The following is a 7677-nucleotide window of genomic DNA, read 5'->3' on the forward strand; positions in this document are numbered from 1 at the left end:
ATTTTCTTCTTTCAATTTTCCCATCAAACAAAAGATGGCGACTCAGTTGGGGACAAGCTTCACTAACGAAGAAGTGATGGTGCAATCCGATGTCAACCTCGCTGGAACCACGGTCGAAACTCTTGTTGTGGAGTTTGATAAAGCCAAGTACGAGGAGATACTCTCCTTCGAATCCCTTAGCCCCAAGACTATGCGTAAGATCCGCAAAGTTTCAAAGGAGACTAAAGCTCCAATCATTACCGAACCACCAAAGGAAGACCTCTCCTTTGGACCAGATCTCTCGGACAGCCTCTCCTCTAAAGGAGTAGGCTTAGCCACAACCGAACTCGTTAACCGAGTTGAAGGTTCCACACCCGCGCCAACACGATAGGTATCGAGTCACAAGAGGCCTACCAGCGTAACTAACCTGACCAATACAGATGGTGATGTCGCTGTAAAAGCCTTAAAACAAGCTAAGAAGAATGTCGCTCGACGAAGGAGGAGATCCCGACGACGAGTACAATTCCAAAAGAGCCGATCCTCCAATCAACACGAGCCATGCGTTTGTGACCTCAGCAAGAGCTATGCGTTTCTGCTCCAAAACGCAAGTCTTACGTTGATGAGCCCAAATACGAACCTCGTGTGATCCAACTAAAACACAACCCTCAAGGGATCGTTCCAAAATCAAATCGTAGTCCTTAGTGACGCGTTCTAACACCAAAACGTAATCCTCCAGGATGCATTTCCCAAACAGAATGCAACTCTCAGGAGTGCATTCCAGAACCAAAATGCAGGTCTCCAGACCGTGTTAATCGGCCTGAACGTAGTTCTCAGGAGAGCATTCTAGAATCCAAATGCAAGTCTTAGGACTGCGTTGACCAGCTAGAATGCAGCCCGCAGAGGCGCGTTTCACCAACAAAATGCATACCTCAGTCATGCGTTCTTCAATCCAAACATGACCCTTACATTTATTCCGTGATGTGTCAAGTTGTGTTCAGGATGATCGACATAAAAAGTCTACGGATTCAATGCATCTCAAGAAGATCCATGTTCACCAGAAGCCAGTCCCGTCCAATCATAGACCGAGAGTTCCGTTTCAAACCTCACGATCAGTGAGTAACTCATCTCAAGCCTCCGTAACAAACTTGAGAGAGTTCATATCAAGAGAAAGACCAATACGAGTCACTCATTCATGCCAATGCGAACGACTGATTTTTACGGTCCTCTCGGGATATCAATGTTGCTCACATGCAGCCAAACCGACAGTATTCAACCGACAGATGAACATTGCCTTGCCAAACCAGTACAATCGACGATGTTCCCATAAGAAGACGACTTCGGAAGAAGAGTACTTTGGAGTCACTTCTAACATGGTGAGTATAGGGCAATCATCAATCCCTAGCTCTGATGAGGCAGAGACGGATCAGTCTTCTAGCTTGAAAGAGATCCTGAGTGAGTTTGAACGAATCTATCAACACACTCGGATTCAAAAGGGAGTCATACCTCCTGTTGATTATCGGAGATTGGCTATAGGAACTAACTCTGATAATGAACACTCAGCCATCGCAAGTCTCAGTCCTCTAGTTCTTTTGTGAAACACGAGAGCTTCACTTACATGGCAGGATATCCTGAAGATCTCGTGAAGAGACTTCATGAGCAGCAAACCATGATCAAAGCACAGCAGGAGGTTATCATTGAACTCTGGATCCATATGACTCAATTCATCGCGGACAGGGCCAAATCTCAGAAGACAGATTTGTCACCTAGGCAAGAATCTTCCCAGAGAGAAAAATCATTTTCATCCCGATCTCACACAAGTAAAGGGAAGGGAAAAGTGGTTGATGATGCTGCTTTTGACCAAGAAGCCCATAACCACAAATCTTCCTCTGAAGATGGAAGAGAGACTGAGAACGAGCAAAATATCCAGTTTGGAAAAATGAAAGAATTGTAAGACCGCCTCAATGCCATAGCCCACAAAAGCGAGCTCCAACTTGAGCGAGTTATTAGGTCCTATCCTGCCGAATGGGATACAACCCCTTATCCTCCAAAGTTTGAAGTCCCAACGCTACGAGCTTTTGATGGGACGGGATCACCGAACCAACATATCTATCATTTCAAGTCACAGACTGGGAATGTGATATCGAACGATGTTATATTAGCTCGTTTGTTTATTAGCACCCTCAAGGGGGTTGTCTTTGAATGGTTCATGAAACTACATGTAGGATGTATCCAAAAGTGGGTGAATTTAGAGAGACTCTTCCTATCAAGATTCTTTGAAGACGATACAGAATTCTCCATCCATACCCTTCTTGCCACTAAGCAGAAGAAGAGGGAGTCCGTCAAAGCCTTCGTTAATAGGTTCTGAAGCATGACTCTTTGATATTCGTTAGGTATGATACAGTCTACCCTGGTGGAGACCTATCGACACAACTTGTAGACCAACCTTCTAGTACAAATGAGGATTGCAGAATGTCGTTCATGGAGACAACTAATATCTCAAGGTGAACAGGCTCAAAAAATTATTACCAGGGTCAAAGCTGAAGAACAAAGTAAGCAAGATCAACCTGAGTAATGGGACCAAGCCCAATCTTCCCAATATACTACGGCTACTGAAACCAATCATCTTCAATAGGATGGCGGATCCACCAAACTATCAAGTTAACAATACACCTCTGATAGTTAGTTTCCTCTAAATTCCCCACCAATCATCTTCAATAGGATGACGGGTCTACCAAAACTATCACGTTAATAATTACCTCTAATAGTCTATTTTCTCCAAATCTTCCCACCAATTCTCTTCAATAGGATAGCGGGTTCACCAAAACTATCACGTTAATAGTTACCTCTGATAGTCAAACTCGTCAGTCAGATAGTGGTCTACCAGGTGACGTGTCTTTATTCCGACTTGATGGATAGCGGCCCATAAGGCGATGTGCCATGTCTACCCTTTTTTTCTTCTCCTGCTAAGTCTTAATCAAGACTGGGGTTGGTTACTTAGAATCCCTTGGGTTAAGAGTAACAAATCTTCTAAGTTATCATATTCAACAAAAGACCTCTGTCAACTGCAAAATTCCTCCCCTGCTAAGTCTTAATTAAGACTAGGGGTTGGTTATTTGGAATCTCTTGGATTAAGAGTAACAAATTTTCTAAGTTATCATGTTCAACAAAATAGCTATGTTAACTGCAAAATTCATCCCCTGCTAAGTCTTAATCAAGACTGGGGGTTGGTTGCTTAGAATCCACTGGATTAAGAGTAACGAATCTTCCTGTCAATCCTCTTCAATAGAATGACAGGTCTACAAACATCGTCGAGTTAACATTACACTTCTGACGATTTACTGTTGGCCTTCTTGTTTTGATGATGTTTAACAAACAATTTACCACTAATGTTGTTTGTCTAGTGTTTGTACATTCTTATGTATTGTAGACAAACAACGTTGTTGGAGGATGGATGGAATTGAGCCTACACGATCATATCAAGAGGAGGTTGGCGGAATAGTGGAGTGAAGTATTGCTATTCAAAGTTCAAGATCCAAGTTCAAGCTTCATCCGCGACATTACCAAGTTGAGCTACAATGGAGATCAAGATCAAGCTTGGGTAATTTAGTATAGGTTTATATTATGTGTGTTTAATACTTTAAGCTCAATCATATATACACATACACGCTTTGGTTTTGATTTTGTATATATACAGTTATATATATACATATATATTGTTTGGTTTAATAGGTTTCGAGTTTATATATGAAACAAATGAATAGAATTAGAAAATACTATTTTGTTTCATGTTTATATGCCTATATATGATTTCGTCTTTAACAAGCTTATATTTAATGAAATCATATTTAGTGTTTTGAATATATTGCATAGAATATGCAAATTTATGAAAATATTGTATTTCTAGATTATAGACTTCATAACAACATGTTATATCTTTTATCAAGTCTATACAATCATTTCATAAGGTTTCAAAATGTTGTTTAAGTCAAAATATCAAAATATCAATTTTCAGGTTTTCATGTTTTGAACTATTTTGTAAAATGATGATATTTTTCATTTGGGAAGTTCTTTTTCGAAACCAGTCATTGTAGCATGTTTATTATCATGTCTACAATCATTCCCCAAAGTTTTACATTTTTCTGAATTTATTTGATATTTTTAAACAGTGTTTTAAAATCAGCAAAACAGGTTTTTCTATGTATCAGTATTCGGTCGACCGGACCGGTCGACCGAACATTTGTTCTTTTGTTACCATGCGACAGAGAGTCTGTCGGTCGACTGGTCCGGTCGACCGAAAAGCTCCATCGGTCGACCGCACCGGCGACCGGATAAGTCATGCTTGGTTTCTTGTTTTCGACCTAGATAACGGTCGACCGAATTTTCCGTCGGTCGACCGAACTTTTCCATCGGTCGACCGACAGAATTTCCGGTCGACCGACGATGGATTTTTCTGTTTCCAACGGCTAGTTTTTGTACCGTTGGCTGGGTCTTTTGGTCTTTTGTTTTGGGTGTTTTTTTTGCTGAGATTTCTAGTGGGGGTTTATGTTTGGTTTAAGTTTGTTTAAAAAGCTTTTAAGCAATTGAGTGTTTCGGTTTTGTGATTCAATTCAACAAGAGCTTAAGGAGATCATCTATTGGTGTTTGGGCATCCAACTCTTCTCCCTCCACTCTTGATATATTGAGAAGTTTTCTAAACTCTATTTCTAGCTTTTTTATATATTTGATTATCATTGTTATTAAGCTAGAACTACATTGAGTTTAGTTTTGATTTATATCTCTTTGTTCACACACAACCTTTTGAGCTTATTGTATTTACATTCATAGTATAATTTGGGGTTGTTTCATATTGAGTTTAGTTGATTTTATTATCTCTTTGTTCACACACAACCTATTGAGCTTATTGTATTTACATTCATAGTATAATTTAGGGTTGTGGGTTTGTGACATTGAGAGTGAGCTTAATTGAGTTCTCACCTTGTTTTGAGAACAATCATTTGTCATATATTGTGCTTATTGAGAGATTCACCTTGTAATACACTTGTACACCGAGTGAGGAGTGTGTGGTGAGAGTCGGGGATCGTCCCAAGAGGAGTGGCGTCGGTTGACGTGCCTAGGAAGAGGTTGTAACCGAGCACTTGAGGGAGACACGACTAGGTCCAACACTTAGTGGGTGTAGAGTGTGATTGCAAGAGTGTGAGTTGTAGAGTTTTCGGTTAGCTAGAAAACCGAGTGTGTAGAAGAAGTTCCGGCTTCCAAACCGGATTGTGTTAGTGGATTTCTCCCCGGGAGTGGGGAGCGGAGACGTAGGACGGAAGGTCCGAACTCCGTGATCATATCTTGTGTTTGAGTGTGCTTTGGCGTTTATTTATACTTGTGTTTATAATTCTTGTCGCCATTGTCATTAGCTCATTATTTATATGATCCACTATCTAGTTCACATTGTTTACCCCTTGTGTTAGTTTATATATCCTTGCATATATATATATTTCATCATATAGGATATATCTCATTGTTTACATTGCTTATCCTAGCTCATAATTCTTGTGGTATTTCATACTTGCTAGGATAACTTGTTAATTAATTTTAATTGGCATTTAATCGGATTAGATTAGCATAAGACCCTAATCACCCCCCCTCTAGGGTCTAACAATTGGTATCAGAGCTTGGTGCTCTTTGATTTAAGGTCTAATCGCCTTGAGTTAAAGATCCAAGTTAGCTTATTGTGCTAATCTAATTTTGAGCTTTATTTGTATCTTGCTTGCCTTTTATATTATGGATATGCATGGTTTAGGTTATGCCATCAATATTGCTCCTAGATTAAATGTTTTCCCCTATGCTCAATGATGCTTTAGATTCAAAATATTTGTTCAATCTAAAAATATCGATTTATGGGAAATCATTGATTGTGCTTATATTGTGCCCACGTTGGAGAAATCCAAGTGGAGCAAACATGATAAAAAGATGTTTATTATGAACAAGCTTATGTTAGAATTTTTATTAAATGCATTTGATTCATTTATGTCTAACAAGCTTGATTCTTTTGATAGCGCTTATACATTATGGAAATTCATAGAAGCGCATCAAGGAGACTTGGAGGCGATCCGACAAGCTTTGGAGGATCCCGCTTCAAGTTCATATGGAGCTTCATGCACACGTGCACTAGGCGATAGCCCTAGTGAGGTTTGCGAGTTCGAACCCGATAATGATTTATCTAGTGATGAACTTGCTTGTGCATATGATAGATTAATGCATGCCTACACTAATTTGCATAAAGATTTTATTGATTTAAAAAGCAAGCATGATAATTTAGAATCCAATCATGAGGAGCTAGTGTCAAAATTGGATGTCATTGCAAAAGAAAATACCATGCTTAAAGAAAACAATGACATGGAAAATGGAAAATTAACCACATCTATAACTAGCTTATCTCATGAAAAAGATAATGCCATGTTAGAAGTAGAGAACATAAAAAATAATACTGCTTCTTTTATAAATAATTATTTATGTTCTACTTCTAAAGTTAATGCTAATATGCCTAATGATGAGTTGAACAATGTTAAAAACCGTATTTCTTCTTTAGATTCAACTCTTAATACATGCATTAACAACCATAAGAAGCTTGTGAATATGTGTGTCAAGTCTAAGTCAAAATCATCTACTCATCATGCACACATATATAGCAAAGTCTACAAATGCACAATTTGCGGTCGTAAAGGCCATCTTGCTAGATTTTGCTATGATGCATACAAACATAACAATGCTAATGCTCATTGTGCATCTCATGTAGCTTCTTCATCACATACACATGCATATGCTTATCATGCACATCATAAACATGCTAATGTGTTCAAATGTGATCTTTGTGGACGTTTTGGCCATTTGGCGAAATTGAAACGATATCTTATCGAAGTAAGATAGTCGTTCTTCTTAAAATCAAGTCGAAGCTTAATTTCAAGGCGTTGCAAGAAAAGAACTCAAATCTCTGCTCTCTCTGCTCTGGAATGCTCTAACAAATGCTCGATCCTCGTCAGAAGTGACCCTAGGGGGGTATTTATAGCCTCAAGGGTCTGTAACTGCAAAAACTTAACAATCGAAGAAGTCAGTACGGCGAGACAGTGTTTACTGTCTCGCTGGGCGAGACAGCGTTTGCTGTCTCGACCCGCGAGACAGTAAATTTGCTGTCTCGCTCAGCGAGACAGTAAATGCTGTCTCGGAAAATGGCAGTTTCTCGCTGTAACTGTTCTTTCACGTTTCAAACTCCGTTATTTTGGCAGTTATCCACGTTATTGTCGCCCATGATGTTTCCCACGTCCCTTGGCAGTTAATGGACACGTGTAGGGCAGTTACAAATGTAGTTTTGACTATTTCAACACTGTCTCGCTGGTGAGACAGCAAAGACTGTCCCGCTGGCGAGACAGCAAAGACTGTCTCGCTGGCGAGACAGTTCATACTTGTTTTGATTTTTTCAAAACAGTATGAAATCCTTTCTTGTGAATTTTTGAGTGATCTTATCTATGCTTGGGATATCTATTAGCATTTTTTGACGCCTACAAATACACGTACTTTCTATTAAAACGTTCTATGAAAATATTTATTGTGTTTTTAAATGTGTTAGCAAATTTAAGTCGTGCTCGATGAGCTATGCAGACATGCTTGATACTCAGATATCTATATACATGTCTTTCATGTTTATATATG

Source organism: Asparagus officinalis, chromosome 2 (genome assembly GCF_001876935.1).
Source record: "Asparagus officinalis chromosome 2, Aspof.V1, whole genome shotgun sequence".
Taxonomy (NCBI): Eukaryota; Viridiplantae; Streptophyta; class Magnoliopsida; order Asparagales; family Asparagaceae; genus Asparagus; species Asparagus officinalis.